Source organism: Schistocerca piceifrons, chromosome 2 (genome assembly GCF_021461385.2).
Source record: "Schistocerca piceifrons isolate TAMUIC-IGC-003096 chromosome 2, iqSchPice1.1, whole genome shotgun sequence".
In the NCBI taxonomy this organism is placed as follows: Eukaryota; Metazoa; Arthropoda; class Insecta; order Orthoptera; family Acrididae; genus Schistocerca; species Schistocerca piceifrons.
In genome coordinates, this window is record NC_060139.1 from 936,642,100 (window position 1) to 936,659,096 (window position 16,997).

A 16,997-nucleotide genomic window follows, 5' to 3' on the forward strand; every position below is an offset into this window, starting at 1 on the left:
GCTACTGCCTTGAGATGTGTTACTATTAATTTAAAATACGCAGACATAAAGCAGGACGCATAGATCAACAGCTGGATATCTGTCATTGTGGTTCTAAATTTGCCATTTGGGTATACTTGGAGTTCTTGAAATTTTTATTAATTTAAAAAAAAAATCCAGAGCGGTGGTAAAATAACAAAGCGGTATCCTTAACAAAATCTTTTTTGAAGTTCAGAGTGGGTCTGAAAGGACTGTAAACCTTTGAAAATTCATAAAACTCATTCATACGACATAGAAACCTAGTCTTGATGTTATTATATACGATAATACATAACGTTTTACATTATGTACTACAGAGTGGGTCTGAAAGGACTTTTAACCTTTGAAAATTCATAAAACTCATTCATACGACATAGAAACCTAGTCTTGATGTTATTATATACGATAATACATTACGTTTTACATTATGTACTATGCTAGTACGAATCAAATTGTCGCAAGTGCTACCGCCAGTTGTAGCAAAGATTGTCCTTCATTGGTTTTGAGCGTGTTCGCTGTGTATTTTCGTTTGAAAAATCGGTGTCCGTGACAAATGTGGAACGTAACTTTCGTACAGTCTACGGTTAAGATCCTCCTTATAGGCATATCATTTATGACTGGTATTAGTGTTTTGGTTGAAACAGGGTTCTAAGCAAGCAAGCCAAAAAAATCTTGATAGACCTCGAGTGCCTGTCGAATTCGTAGAACAAGTGAGGCAAAGCTTTGTTAAGAGTCCAACAAAATCGGCCCGCCATGCTTCTCGCGAGCTGAGCATCCCACAAATGACTCTTTGGCATATGTTAAGAAAACTTTGTCACCTCAAACCATACAAATTCGGTTTAAGAGCTAAAAGAGACTGACAGGACTGCTCGTAAGGAATCTTTGTATATCCGTCCTTGCAGTAGATGGTTACTGGGACTTCGGTTGTTCAGTAAGAAATGAAAATTGAAACACCTCCAGCGTCTCTGTCGCATTTAATTTATTTTTACAACCAGTTTCGGTGTTCCATTACATCATTTTCAGGCCCCTTGACGAACGTAAATTAGGAGGAATCCTATCTTGTGTGCAGTCGGTCGTCGGTTGATGAACGTAATGATAGTGTCGTGCACACCAGAGATCTACGGACAGCAGTTATTTAATATTGGGTTGGGTTATGACTGCACACGATATCGGATTCCTCCCAGTTTACAATGTTCAAGGGGCCCGAATATGGTGTATTTAGAACACTGAAATTGGTTGCATAGATAAATTAAATGCAAAAGAGACGACTGCAGGTGTTCTAGTTTGAATTTCATGCTGTAAGGAAATGTTTCAAATAGTTCAAAAGGCTCTGAGCACTATGGGACTTAACATCTGAGGTCATCAGTCCCCTAGAACTTAGAACTACTTAAACCTAACTAACCTAAAGACATCACACACATCCATGCCCTAGGCAGGATTCGAACCTGCGACAGTAGCAGTCGTGCGGTGCCGGACTGAAGCGCCTACAACAGCTCGGCCACCGTGGTTGGCTTGTAAGGAAATGGACAAATGTTTTATCGGTTGGATAAAGATGAAAATATCATCTTCAGTGATTAATCGATTTTTCACATATGTGGTAAAGTTAAGAAACACAGTTGTAAGATTTCAAGTAGCAAAATTCACTACAAACCTTTCAACATGCCTGTGATGTCCCAAAAGTTGAGTCTTTTGTGTGTAGATCAAGAATAAAGGCTACTGACCTCTCTTTTTGCAAGGGAAACAGTATATAAACATGGTAGAAAACTTTTTAATCACGCTGATTGACGAGGCTGACCGAGAATGCAACGTACGCCTCAATCAAGACGGTTCACCGCCTTATCGACGCCCGGGACTTCCGCACCGCTTTACAGGTAAGTGGATTGGTTGAGTTGCACCGATTGCATGGACCCCACGTCCAGTGCACCTGAAACATCTTGATTTTTTTCTTGTGGGATTCATCATGGATAAAGTATGTGAACCACATCAAATCGCGTCTGTGGCAGAGCGCAGAACCAGAACAAGATTAAATAAGTTTTACGCCTGACATTCTGCAGCAAGGTAGGCAAGAAATAGACTTCAGATGGGATTAGTGCCATATAACAAATGGAAATCACATTCGACCTTGTAATGGTTCTGTATTTACGTGACCATTACGGCACTCCAACCCCAGGTCTCGATACCAGTAATATCGTACTACTATTCTGCGAAGTAACAGACATATTTTTGTGACAATATTCACATTTGGTTTTATTAATGTATAGGTACTCCGATGTATCGATATATTACGGTGATATGGTTCTTGTGTGTATTCATTTCTGTGAGACTGTCATAATCTTTGAGTTACTTGTAACCGTTTTGGCGCGAATGCGCACAGTGCAGTCTTTGTTTCACATTGCAGAAGTTAAGTTTTTATTTCTTTTTGCTTTGTAAAAGAACAGTCAAGTCTTATGTTTGGTTAAAGTGGAAATTAAATATATGAAGACTGATACAAAACTGTTTGCTTGATGATGTCACAATTAAGAAGAAGTATATGTGAATTTGATGATGATGATGAGTCCCATACTTCTTTACAGAGCGTAGTGGAGGTGGTTTGCCATTGCCTTCCTCCGATCGTAATGGGGATGAATGATAATGATGAAGACGACACAATAACACCCAGTCATTTCGAGGCAGGAAAAATTCCTGACCCCGCCGGGAATCGAACCCGGGACCCCGTGCTCGGGAAGCGAGAACGCTACCGCGAGACCACGAGGGGCGGAAATATGTGAATTTACAATAAGTTTAATAAAAATGTGGATCGTGAACACCAAGTCAAAAATTATTTCTACCATACCATTGTTCTGATCTGAGATTGTTTGATCATTAATAATTTCCTGAAAAACGCATTTTTTAGGTCTTCAAATATCGCTAAAATACAGACCTGGACCTTCTAGCAGTCAAAGTGGAATCACTCTAGAATCAACAAGATGAGCCATAACAACTTCGACGAAATCTACGTGGGAAACCATTCAAGGTAAGTGCAAAAATTAATGACTTTTTTTAAAGTGACTTCATTATGCCCATTCTGACGATACCATCCAAAGTCTATAACTTTGTTGTTGCCCGATAAAGCGAACATATGCTGCGTGAGCAACATTATTAATCTGATTTCTAACCCACTTTGCAAATGATGGTATTGTTAGAACCTGTTTAGCTATAAGGTAAAAAATTGATGTACTTTGCTAAATGAATGAGAACAAACCAGGTTAATAAATATTTACGAATTTTCAAACTTGTGAAATGCTTTTAAAACATTCTGTGTTTACTAATTTATTATATCTCTTCTCCCCCTCTATGTACTTTGTTGGAGTTTCTTTGTTGCCTGGCTCGTACTTAACTAATATCCTGATTTAACAGCTTCATCCTGGCTGTTTAGCCAGGTTGCTACTCGCACATCGCGACTGGAGTCATGTGTCAACGATCTCGCTTCTAGTGTATGTCTAGCTTACCTACACAAGTTCTTACGTAATTTTTTGCTGGTTTTCACTTTGATAGCCCAGATTTTTACTTTGATAGCTCACACTCGCTCGGTGGTGGTCCTTTACGATTCAGTATACCCTACAGCCTCCAAGAGCGGCCCATAGCAGTACACAGAAAATCATAACCCCGAACCTAGGCCGTAGACTTCGATATCGTTCATCGCTAGACCGTAAAATTCTGAAATGAACTCGTGCCCACAGCAGTGCGTAAAGGTTGCGCGTAACTGAGGACTGATAGCGCATTTCCTGACTAGGATATTAGAGAGGGGAGGTTTAGCCTATAGTTCTATCGCCAGTTCCATATCTGTGAACGTCATGCTCTCCACCTCGCCTGTCGCAAGTGTTTATCTTCCTTCAGACGGATTCTTTACCATCTGATCAAATTCTTTCTCTCCTCGACACACTGAATACCATGGTATATCCTGCACTCTCCGCTGACTCGAATAAAGCAATCTCATTCTTCTCAAATTCTGGTAAGCTGCCTCGCCTATACTCATACTTTCTACCAAACGTATAGCTACTGACACCCAATACCTCCTCAACACAAAACCTGAATCGTGTCCCTCTTACAGAGCACGAAATCCATGCCGTTACATTTTCGTACTATCAGATGAAACCTTTTTCTCCCTGTCCCACCACACACTGGCCGTCCCTCCATTTCCATCTTTATCTATTCCCTTCCCCTTCATACCCCATCTGTGGCCTACTACTCTGAGTTCTACTCCATTTTTGTGTCCTACCACCCACCTCTCTCCTTCCATCTTTCTCTACTCCTTTCTTGTTCATACTACGGTCCAACCAAAACTGCACCCCCCTACTCCATTTCTGTCTCCTCACATACCTCCCTCTCCACCACTGAGGTTCCTCTCCGTATAACGACCCACCTGCTGCCTATACTTCTGCCCACAAACTGTTATTCCATCATCAGCCTTCCGACTGGTTTGATGTGGCGCACTCCGTTTTCCTCTCCCATGTTGAAGCCTGATGTTAAGACAGGCAAGGTATGTGCATGCCAACTACCCTAGCATTCTGCAGCTGGGTGCTACAATGTGGTGCTGCGCGGCTCTGAAACTTGATTGAAACAGCAGGTAGCGTGGGAGGCGGGAGTGACAGGTGCTGCTGGTTTACCTAGACGAAATTCAATTCATAATTTATTAATAGAAACAAAATCGGAACACTGCATATGAATGTAAGAGCGATTTCACTCTGGCTGACCACAACCGTTAGATTTTGGAATATATTTGATCACAGCAAATCTTTGCTCTTACAACTGGTAGCAAAAGATATGGCTGTAATCTCTCATACAATCTTTATTAAAAAACAAATTCAGGCATATTTATAGTATTGGGGTGCAACGATTCATGATAGGTTATAAAAGACTGAAGACTAATGACCAATATTAAAAACCAATATATTACGACGAAAATTAAAATTTACAAAACAGCAACTTCTGATCCAGTGGTATCTTCTCCGTGTGAATTGTGAAAGACCTTTATGAACAATCAGATATTTCTTTAACCGAATATTCTTGCAAAAACTCTACAGAATATAATGGCAGATACGTAAGATAACTTGAGACATATCGAAATTGTTTCATACATTGGCGCAACTGTTGCGCTGAACTTTACAAAACTAAATGGTGATTCTCTGAGATCAACAGCACATACCGCACCAATGATAGACAACCTGAGCGCTATCAGCGCAATAAATATTTAAAGTTATTGGAATAGCGGAAAGATTCACAGCTAAACATCTCAATAAAGCATGACTGTCCTTCGCAACACTTAAAACTCATGGTTTCAGACATAGTTCAACATACGATAACCCACATTTAATAATAATTTTAACAAACGGGAGTGAACGAGAATGAAGCTTGACATGGCGTAACAGGCCTCCTCGCTTACATGAGAGAAGAACTGGCCTATACAGTTTAACAAGGGCACTACCTCACGCGTGACAGGCAACTCTAACGCAAACGCAACCAAACAAACGACACAAACAAGATGCATGAGTCAGCAAGAAGCTGCCGGCCTGTGTGGCCGAGCGGTTCTTGGCGCTTCAGTCTGGAACCGCGCGACCGCTACGGTCGCAGGTTCGAATCCTGCCTCGGGCATGGATGTGTGTGATGTCCTTAGGTTAGTTAGGTTTAAGTAGTTCTAAGTTCTGGGGGACTGATGACCTCAGATGTTAAGTCTCACAGTGCTCAGAGCCATTTGAACCATTTTTTCGGCAAAAATTCAAAAAACAAATGCTGTGCGAACCTTAATGACTGATAGAACAAGGACGCTCACACACATGATCGACCTGTAGCAGTCTCAGTTGAGTATCATGCTAATGTCCCCGAGGATCTACTCCTCACACACATCAGCGAGTAAATAGCGAGCCGACAGCTTACATTCTTTGCTTGTGACTCCACAGCATCCATCTGGGCGTCGTATTCGGTACACGGCACTGAGGCAATGGCAGGCCGACAGCCTGCTCCCGTTGACTGTTACTCCACAACATCCACACCGGTACCGTTCTCCGTGCATGTCACACTTGATGCGCACAGCTCAGATCCGCGCCGGTAGCTCAGAGCTTCAGTATATGGCTGGCTGCTACACAAGGCTCTACAGCGGACCATGTGCTCCGTTTCTTGTTCGCATGCATAGTAATGGCTGAGACCACACTCCAGCCAGCGCTGATTCGCTTCCACCTCGGCCAGAGATTACAAGTGCCACAGCGCACTCGCGACACCTTCTCTCTGATGCTGATTCCCAGAGATGTGCTGGCAGTGCTCAGCGACGTTCTGCCATAACTGGATGGTTGTCTTGCTACCAGGCGTAGCACAAGACAGCGTTTTCACAGCGAAATACGTTACAGGAGCCTACCATCTGTCATAACATATCCAGTCTGAGTGTAAATGCTTCCAACTCAGCTGATAACGTCATTCCTTTGGTGACGCGCCTTCGACAGGCGCAGCCTTCACGCCAGTCATCAGTCGCATATGTGGCAGACTCCGGCACCGACATCGGGGGATTCTGGAGACGGCCGACTTCGGCTGAAGAAACACTGTGTGCATAGTCTCAGTGCATCTGATCTTAATGCTCTAAGGTACAGACTTTGGACGACGATCGGTGAAAAACGATTTCATTTCTTTGGTCGAAATGGGCTGTGTTTCCACATGTGTAACATGGGTTGTCACAGACTTATAAGTTTAGTACAAGAAAGAAGGATTCTTCCGGGTTGTATGACCGTGGTCCATGGAACTCTTCTATCCCTGACGTTTCGTCCAAGGCTGCGTTGGACACCTTCGGAGGTAATCCCGGTTGTGCTGAATCTTGCCGACTGACGAATCGGACGTCGAAGAACGGCCTAAATACCGCTGAAAGTGGGCGTGGTCTGGATTTCACGTGATAGCAGAGATAAACGTTGTCAAAGATAAAATATAACTATCGATCATATACGTCAAAGATAAAATCTACTCATCGATTCTGTAGCGCCACTGTCCATATCTCGCTAAGTTTCATGGATTCTTCTTTTCTGTTAAAGTTATCCCCATATTTATATATTTCGATGGCTTCTCTATACAGGCGTGGATAATAGTTCGTCACAGTACACAAATCTTCAGTTTCCGAAAATTTCACTCCGTGATAACCTGACTGAAGAGCACATTCCGCCACGGCTGATTTGTCTGTTTTCCCTAGTCGGCAAAGACTTTTATGTTCCTTCAACCGTGTATTCACACTTCTCTTTGTAGTTCCAATGTAGACGTTACCACACGTACAACGGAATCTTGTTTACACCACTTGCAGGAAGAGGGGGACGTTTATTCTTAACGGAACGAAATGATTGGCCTGTTTTCTTAGTTGGTCTGAAAATCGGTCGAACGTCATGGTTCCTTAAAATTTTGCAGATTTGATCCGTTACATTTTTGATTAAGGGTAGAGAAACCGTGTTCTTCCATCGCTGTGTCCTATCGTTGTCCTTAGGCCTCCTGTTATTCGGTCGCAAAACTCTATTTATTTCCTTACTACAGTACCCATCATTCTCACAAGCCTGCTTTAGATATTTTAACTTGGCGTCCAGGTGTTCCGGCGTACAAATCCTTTTAACCCTCTCCGCTAGACTATTAAAAGTCTAGTGGAGAGGGCTAACAGAGATGTATCGTGCTTATCACTACATGACAAGCTGCAGATTTGAAATATTCCAGGTATTTAATCCCCTGGATAACTTTAGCTCAGTCTGTCTACTTTTATGTGCATTTCAAATACAACTGAGCGGTTAGAATGGTTAGAATTTAATCTAATCTGCAAACATGTAATCTACCTGAAAATGTTTATTGGCTACAATCATAACCATTGCTAACTAATGAATCTGGCTTTGGCGCGGAACTAAAGTCGCTAATTTTCACAAATGTAGTTTATTCGGAAAAAAGTATGCTAGTCTGCTCTGACGAACCAAACACAAATTAACTTTAAAGAATGACTGACAGACGGAACGTCTTTGTCAGATATCTCAAAGTATCATATTTGCTGGAGTTGCCACAAAAAATATTTACAAAGCTCTACTGCTGCACACATAAACAAAGTTCCGCAAAAGTTTACTTTTAATACGTACAAAGTGATATACACCCAAGCGCGAAAGAAACTGGTATAGGCATGCGTATTCAAATACAGAGATATGTAAAGAGGAAGAATACGGCGCTGCGGTCGACAACGCCTATATAAGACAACAAGTGTCCAGCGCTGTTGTTGGATCGGCTACTCCTAATACAATGGCAGCTTATCAAGATTTAAGTGAATTTGAACGTGGTGCTGTAGTCGGCGCCTGAGCACGGGACACAGCATCTCCGAGGTAGCGATCAGGTGGGGATTTTCACCTTACGATCATTTCACAAGTGTACCGTGATATCAGCAATCCGGTAAAACATCAAATCTCCGACATCGCCGCGTCCGGAAAAAGATCCTGCAAGAACGGGACCAACTACGACTGAAGAAAATCGTTCAACGTGGCACAAGTGCAACCCTTCCGCAACTGCTGCAGGTTTCAATGCTGGGACAACAAGTGTCATCGTGCGAAGCATTCATCAAAACATCATCGATATGGGATTTGGGAGTTGAAAGGCCACTCATGTTACCTTGATGACCGCACGACTCAAAGCTTTACTCCTCACCTGGACCCGTCAACACCGACATTGGGCTCTTGATGACTGGAAACATATTGCCTAGTCGGACGAGTCTCGTTTCAAATTGTATCTAGCGGATAGACATGCAGCGACGAAGAGAACCTCGTGAATCCACGGATCCTGCATGTCAGCAAGGTACTGTTCAAGATGGTGGAGGCTCTGTAATGGTGTGGGGCGCGTGCAGTTGGAGTGATATGACACACCTGATACGTCTAGATTCGACTCTGCCAGGTGACACGTACGTAAGCATCCTATCTGATCATCTGCATCCAATCATGTCCATTGTGCATTCCGGCGGACTTCGGCAATTCCAGCAGGACAATGCGACACCCCCACTTGTCCAGAATTGGTACAGAGTGGGTCTAGCAACACTTTTCTGACTTAAAACACTTCCACTGGCCACCAGACTCCCCAGACATTGAGCATATCTGGGATGCTTTGCAACGTGCTGTTCACAAGAGATCTTCATCCGCTTGTAGAGTGTACTGTTACGGATTTATGGACAGCCCTGCAGGATTCACGGTGTCAGTTCCCTCCAGCACTACTTCAGACATTAGTCGAGCCCATGCCACGTCACGTTGCTGCACTTCTGCGTCCTACACGATACTAGGCAGGTGTACCATTGTCTTTGGCTCTTCAATGTAGATCCAATTAATGCAGTGAAATTCGTCAGCCACGTTACGACATCCAACCAAGGAGACTGGACCGGCGGCGGAGCTGCAGAGGTCAGGTAGAGCCCGTCGACCAGACAGATGGTCGGCAGCAGGCACCGGCACCGTAGTGGAGCGGATGACCGTCTGTAGCTCTCGCTCGGCGTAAACGCATGACTTTGCGAGGGCCTAAATTCTGCTGCGCGGCAGGATATCGCTGGAACTATTTTAGGCCATGTGGGTCACGTATGAAAAATGGTTCCCACTCGGTCCACGATCCTTGGTGGCGCGGCTAGGGCCGCCTAGTGGAACTACTACACAAAGGTCCTCTGGTGCAGGGCGGTTGCGCACAACCCGCGACGTTGTTGTGCCAGATGCTTTGCCGCCCTTACTGCTCACTAATTTCGCCAGCCGTCAGCACCTGACCGTAGCACAAGTTAACTGTGTATTCCCCATACTTGACGTACACTTACATGAAAAAAGTCTTGGGGTAGCATTATGCACGTATGCAGATGGTGGCAGTATCACGTACACAAGGCATAAGAGGGCAGTGATTGGCGGAGCTGTCATTTGTACTCAGGTGATTCGTGTCAAAAGGTTTCCGCCTTGATTATGACCGCATCTTGGGAATTAACAGACTGAACGCTGAATGGTACACACATAAAAAAAAGTTTTGCATCACCTCGGTTCCAAGAGTTCCGGAATCTATACAGGAAATTGGAATAAAGTTTGACATAAACATAATTACGCCCTTTTTATTGTTCACGAAAACCACACATTGCATGTTATACCAACATACAACGAAACCTTCAGAGGTGGTGATCCAGATTGCAATAAATATCGGTACCTCTAATACCCAGTAGCACGTCCTCTTGCGTCGAGGCATGCTTGTATTCGTCGTGGCATACCATCCACAAGTTCATCAATTCACTGTTGGTCCACATTGTTCCACACCTCAACGGCGATTCCGCGTAGATCCCTCAGAGTGGCTGTTGGGTCACGTCGGCTACAAACAGCCCTTTTCAATCTATCCCAGGTATGTTCGATAGGGTTCATGTCTGGAGAACATGCTGGCCACTCTAGACGAGCGATGTCATTATCCTGAAGTCATTCACAAGATGTGCACGATGGGGCGGGAATTGTCGTCCATGAAGACGAATGCCTCGCCTTATGCTGCCGATATGGTTGCACTAGCGGTCGGAGGATGGCATTCACGTATCGTACAGCCGTTACGGCGCCTTCCATAGTCAACAGCGGCATACGTCGGCCCACATAATGCCACCCCAAAACAGCAGCGAATCTTCACCTTGTTACACTGTCTGAGCAGTGTGTGTAAGGTGTTCAGCCTGACCGGGCTGCCTCCAAACACGTCTCCGACGATTGTCTGGTTGAAGGTATATGCGACACTCATCGGTAAAGAGAACTTGATGCTAATCCTGAGCTGACCATTCTGCATGTTGTTGGGCACATCTGTACCATGCAGCATGATGTCGTGGTTGCAAAGATGGACCTCGCCATGGACGTCGGGAGTGAAGTTGCACATCATACAGCCTATTGCACACAGTTTGATTCGTAACAAGACGTCCTGTGGCTGCACGAAAAGCACTATTCAACATGGTGGCGTTGCTGTCAGGTTTCCTCCGAGCCATAATCCGTAGGTAGCGGTCATCCACTGCAGTAGTAGTAGCCCTTGGGCGGCCTGAGCGAGACATGTCATCGACAGTTCCTGTCTCTCTATATCTCCTCCGTGTCCGAACAACATCGCTCTGGTTCACTCCGAGACGCCTGGACACTTCCTTTGTTGAGAGCCCTTCCTGGCATAAAGTAACAACGCGGACGTGATCGAACCGCGGTGTTGACCGTCTAGGTATGGTTGAACTACAGACAACACGAGCCGTGTACCTCTCTCCTGGTGGAATGACTGGAACTGATCGGCTGTCGGACCCACTCAGTCTAATAGGCGCTGCTCATGCATGTTGTTTACATCTTTGGGCTGGTTTGCCGCGCGGGATTAGCCGAGTGGTCTAGAGCGTTGCATTCATGGTCTGTGCGGCTGGTCCCGGCGGAGGTTCGAGTACTTCGTCGGGCATGGGTGTGTGTGTTTGTCCTTAGATTAATTTGGGTTAAGTAGTGTGTAAGCTTAGGGACTGATGACCTTAGCAGTTAAGTCCCAGAAGATTTCACACATATTTGAACATTTTTTTTTGCTGGTTTAGTGATATCTCTGAACAGTGAAAGCGACTGTGTTTGCGATACAATATCCACCTTCAATGTCTATCTTCAGGAGTTCTGGGGGTCGGGAAGACGCAAACTTTTTTTGATGTGTGTAGTTGGAGCTAGGCAGGTGAGTCACTCCGTTTCGCCAAATTTTAGGAAATTCAATATTCCCATATCCACAGTGTCAAGAGTGTGCCGAAGATACAAAATTGCAGGCATTATCTCTCACCATGGACAACGCATTACCGATGGCCTTCATTTAACGACCGAGAGCAATGGCATTTGCGTAGCGTTTCAGTGCTAACTGACAAGCAACAGTGCGTGAACCGATCACAAAAATCAATGTGGAACGTACAACGAACGTATTCATTAGGACATTGTGGCGAAATCTGGCGTTAATGGACTATGGCATGAGACGACCGACTTTGCTAACAGCACGTCATCGCATGCAGCAGCTCTTTCGGGCTCGTGACCACATCGGTTGAACACTAGACAACGGGAAAACTGTGGCCTGGTCAGATGTGTCCCGATTTCAGTTAGTAAGAGTCGATGGTAAGGCTCGAGTGTAGCGTAGACCTCACGCAGCCATGGACCCAAGTTGTCAACAAGGCACTGTGCAAGTTGATGGTGGTTCCATAATGGTTTGGGCTGTGTTTACATGGACTGGACTGGGTCCTCTGGTTCAATTGAACAGATTATTGACTGGAAATGGCTGTGTTGGGTTACTTGGAGACCATTTGCAGCCAATCAAGGACTTCATGTTCCCAAACAACAATAGAATGTTTATGGATGACAATGCCCCAGTCAGCCGGCAACAATCGTTCACGAATGATTTAAAGAACATTTTGGGCGGTTCGAGGGAATGATTTGGCCACCCACATCAACCGACATGAAAACCATCGAACATTTATGGGACATAATCGAGAGGACACTTCATGTACAAAATCTTGCACCGGCAACACTTTTGCAATATAGACGGGTAAAGAGGCAGCAGTATTTCTACAGTGGACATCCATCGACTTGTTGAGTCTGTCCCAGCTGAGTTTCTGCACTACATTGGGAAAAAGGACGTCCAACGTGGCGTTACGAGGTATTCCATGACTTTTATCACCTCAGCGTATGTATGGGATGAGACGGGCAGATTCAGAATCATAAGAGCGCTACTTTAGGAAAGGAGATGAATTCGGGCTAATCTTATGTTCCGCAAAAGAAATAATATTTATGAGTGATGTGTGTTATTAAGAGCGTTAAAATGTACACACCTCCCCGTTAACTGTTTCATTTTAAAGAATTTGCTGAAATATTTATTCTAATATTTTGAATTTTCATATTGGCCACTAGCACGTAGTTTATTACGTTTCGAGTATCGTTTTGCTTTGATCATATATGTACACCTGAGGTTCTTATTCGGTGTTTTTATATAAAGTGCATGAGACACTACTGCCATACGTTTTGATACCAGTTATAAGATTAAAGATTTGTTGTCTTGTAGTCACAAGTAACTGAGCCGTGCGCGGCTCGCGGTCATGCTGTTTATAGCTGGTCATCTTGTTTTTATGGTTCTGTCACCTCTTTCTTATTCAATTGTTTGGGCGTCACTAAGTTGCTAGTTTGCTTGCTCGTGAGTGGCAGCAGCAGCAGCGCTTATCGATAACTGCACTGTTGTACTATCTCTGGAGTGCCGGCCGCGGTGGTCTAGCGGTTCTAGGCGCGCAGTCCGGAACAGCGCGACTGCTACGGTCGCAGGTTCGAATCCTGCCTCGGGCATAGATGTGTGTGATATCCTTAGGTTAGTTAGGTTTAAGTAGTTCTAAGTTCTAGGGGACTGATGACCACAGTAGTTAAGTCCCATAGTGCTCAGAGCCATTTTATCTCTGGGGTGACCGTTAGCGTTTCCGGGTCGTCGTCTGTCGGCAGTTCAGTCGGGGACGGAGCGCCAGTAAGGTGTGGACAGCCAGTACTCGCCGACCGCTGGCGACACACACGAGCTGTCCCAACGGAAGGAGATTGTAGCGGGAACGACCGCTGGTTGGTCGTTCAGTTGGTCGCCTCATAGGGCGACGTGTATTTGGTGTTTTAACCATTTCTGGGCCTCCTCAGTTGATCATCTTGTCGGACGTGGGTCGATTCCTTCCTTGTGTAGAGATGTCGTGGCCAATGGGCAAGAGTTACCTCTGCATGGTTGGGTCCGAGCCTGTGTGACCGGGTAGCCGTGTGTCTGAGTTCAGAACAGACATCGAATTCAGTCGGGTTGGAGCTGCAGTGAGCTCTGGACACCCAAGACTCGCCCGACCGTTGCCGACACTCAAAACTTGGGTGGGGACGACCTTGATTGGCCGCTTGGTTGACGTGTATTTGGTCGCCGCCCACTTATGGAAACTCTCCGTGTGTGTGACTTGTCTTTTCTCCTTGTTGTTCCACGGTGATTGGTTTTAGGGTTGTCAGAGTTCTTGGTGCAAGTGTTTATGTGGAACTGTATGTAGCTTATGTGATTTCAACTGAGCAGATAAATGCTGTCTGCATACTGTAGTAGCCAGTCGGTCGGTTGCGACAGAGCAGCGAGGAAGTCTCCGCGGCATGTGGTCAGGCCGTGGCCGCTGGTCGGGTGCATGCGTGGTTGGACTTATGAGGATTTAATTTTTTGTCTTTGAGTGGTTACTGTGCCTTGACTGTGTTTAGATGCCAATTGTCAAGACGTAGTGCTGCTGGGATCTTCGTCCTCGGTGATATTTTCGGTTGTCGTGCCGTTGGTCGGGTGGGAGGGAATTGATTACGTTGTTGGGTGGTTCGTCAGCCATCCCTAGGTCGTGCTGCCACCCGATTATTTAGTGTTACGTTTGGCTGTCTGCCTCACCTAGACTGTTGTTGGAGTTTCCTGCCCAGGTCGACCCTTGGAACACTTCTGAGCACCACTGTTTGTTGTTTGTGATTGTGATTTTCTTTTGTCGCAAGTACTGTGCCAGGCCTTCAGCCGTCTATTAATTTTGTCTGTTCTATGTTCAGTATACGGCCTTCAGCCGAATCTTATGTGAAGTATTATAAGATTAGGCCTTCAGCAGTGTTTCATTTAAAATTTTTGTTTGCTCTGCATTTAGGCTTTCAGCCAAGTTTGTTTTTAAATTTGTGTCTTTCAGCCGTAGTGTGTAAATTCCTGTCTGTAAGATTTCTCTTTAATTATCTTGAATTCGTAAAATAGTCTTCAGATGTACTGTGTAAATGTTTATCTTAAGGTTTGTCTTTAATTATTTTGAATAATTGTTTGGGCCTTCAGTCATAAAGATGTTTCAAGTTTTCTTTAAATGGTTGTCTGTTGTATTGTGTAAATGCTTGTCTTTAAGGGTTGCCCTTTATTACATTGAAATATTATTGGGCTTTCAGCCGGGGAATTAATTCAGATTTCATTAATATGGCTTTTAGCCGACATTAGTAACTGTTTGCCTTTTAAAGAATTTCCAGTGCTGATCTGAAATATTATTCAGGCTTTTTACTTAATGTAAGGTCTTCAGCCATTTGTCTAAATTCTTGCGCCTTAAAAGGAATTATTTAAGGATATTTTAATTTTACTTAAGTAAGGCTTTTAGCCGTTTCTCTAAATCCTTGTGTTTTAAAAGGAATTATTTAAACCTTATTATTGAGAAGTTACTTGGGCCCTAAGCCGTGAATTGATCCTTGTTGTTTTAAAGGGAAAACTGTGCATTGTGTTTTCGAGGAATAAAGCTCTGTGTTCTTGTGTAACTAACAGTAACTGATTTTGGCCCCTTTCCACAACCTGATCCACTCTGTCCTGCGAAACCAGATTTCAGCAACAAATATATTACGAGAAATAACTGCTATGAACTGCCAGTGTGAATTAGCTCCGCAATGATGTGTAAAATTTGGTTTTAGTTGCTATTAATAAACTATGAAGGTCAACCCGTCCAGTAAAACAACGAGAACGTTACACTCCACCACTCTCACGCTTCCCTCCGTTTTAATCTGTAGAGCCAAATTATGTTAATTAAAATGCGGATACACGTGCAGAAATAATGCGCTGTCATGAAGTTGCGAGTAGTAAATATTTGCACACTAAAATTAAATGCGGACGTGGAAGCTGACCTGTTCAGGTAGCTTCACGCTTAAGCCATTAACTGATGAGACTGTGAGATGAAACGGGTAGGGATCGCATCCTCCACATCCGAATGTGAGTCCAGTGTAGTACCACTACAGAAACTCACTCGGCAGCCAAGCAGCGTGGTTTATGAGCGGTTCCCTACACCTGTCTACGTGAATGCGTAAATAGATCCCCATTTGAGAATAAGAAACAATGCACACGGATGATTAAAATCATGGGATTGTGATACGCACGTATATAGATGGCCGTAGTATCACGTACTCAAGATATAAGGGTGCACTGCATTGGCGGAGCTATCATTGTTACTCAAGTGATTATGTGAATGGGCTTCCCATGCGATTATGGCCGCAAGGTGGGAGTTAACAGACTGTGAACTAGAGGTGGTAGTTGGGCATAGGCGCATGGGACATTCCATTTCGGAAATTCACACTGGCAGTTGGGACTATTCACTGACGGCGGAGTGCGTGACTTCCAACAATGGAGCAAGTGAATGAGCGGTAGGCTTGGGTGCCATCGGGAACCTAACATACAATACTCTCTAATTCATGGATTGGGTGCCGTAGGCTGTAGCAGCGGTGGGGGGGGGGGGGGGGAGGAGGGGGAGGGGAGGGTGCGTTATGAGCAGGGGCTGCCCGTATTGGAAGCACGTTCAGTTCATAAACCATGAGGAACTCTGATGCCGCCATGATGAATATCAGATGCAAACAACATGAAGATCCATTCAGCAACTGCGAGAAATCAGCTGTTGAGAAACGTGTGTACGCAACGGACCATTCTCGTAAGGGAACAGAAGATGACTCAGAACTGCTGTACATACGAAGAAAGGACGTACTCGACTTACTGACACAATCTCCAATCCTTCCAACTAACAACGGAAGCGTAGACCAGATATGGCTTGATTTCAAAGAAATAGTATACACAGCGATTGAGAGATTTATATCAAAGAAATTAACAGACGACGGTGATGATCCCCCTTCGCACAGCAGAACACTGTTGCACAAACAACGAAAAAAACATGCCAAATATAAACGAATGCAACATCTCCAAGACTGGCTATCTTCTACAGAAGCTCGAAATTTAGCGCGGACATCAATGTGAAATGCTATAACAGTTACCACAACGAAACTTTATCTCGAAACTTGGCAGAAAATCCAAAGAGATTCTGGTCGTATGTAAAGTCTGATGGCGGCATTCACAACCAATGCCTTTTCGGCGCGATGCCTTGCCAATGCCTTGTCTGGTGCAATAGTTAGATCGGTTATTGCTGCTACAATGGCAGGTTATCAAGATTTCAGTGAGTTTGAAAGTGGTTTTAT